Source organism: Colobus angolensis, unplaced genomic scaffold (genome assembly GCF_000951035.1).
Source record: "Colobus angolensis palliatus isolate OR3802 unplaced genomic scaffold, Cang.pa_1.0 Scaffold115, whole genome shotgun sequence".
NCBI lineage: Eukaryota > Metazoa > Chordata > Mammalia > Primates > Cercopithecidae > Colobus > Colobus angolensis.
The window spans coordinates 392,283-393,087 of NW_012112586.1; positions in this window are offsets into that span (position 1 = coordinate 392,283).

The window sequence follows — 805 nt, forward strand, 5'->3', positions numbered from 1 at the left end:
GGGCGGATCACCTCAGGTCAAGAGTTGGAGACCGGCCTGGCCAACATGGTGAAACCCCATCGCCACTAAAGATACAAATTTAGCCAGGCGTGGCGGGCGAGGTGGAGGGCGCCTGTAATTCCAGCTACTCAGGGGGCTGAGGCAGGAGAGTGGCTTGAATGCGGGAGGCGGAGGTTGCAGTGATCCAAGATCTCGCCATTGCACTCCAGCCTGGGCAACAAGAGCGAAACTCAGTCTCAAAAACAAAAAAATAAAATAAAATAGGCCGGGCGCGGTGGCTCACGCTTGTAATCCCAGCACTTTGGGAGGCCGAGGCGGGCGGATCATGGGGTCTGGAGATCGAGACCATCCTGGCTAACACTGTGAAACCCCGTCTCTACTAAAAATACCAAAAAAATTACCCGGGCGTGGTGGCGGTGCCTGTAGCCCCAGCTACTCCGGAGGCTGAGGCAGGAGAATGGCGGGAACCCGGGAGGCGGAGCTTGCAGTGAGCCCAGATCGTGCCACCGCACTCCAGCCTGGGCAACAGAGCGAGACTCCATCTCAAAAAACAAAAAAAGCAAATAAATAAAATAACTAAAAGGATCAGTATCTAGTTTAAATATAGTTTATTTCAGTGTAAAATTTGAGGACAGCCACCTAGGAAGTATAAATCTTAAAGAATGAAAGTTTGTGTTTTGAAGTGTAGAAGACTGGGATTGTTTATATAGACAATGTTTAGGAAAGTTTAACAGAACTTTAATTTTTTTATATATAAGGCTTAATGTAGCGTTATAATGGTCTGATTAGTTAAGGTGGTTTTTTT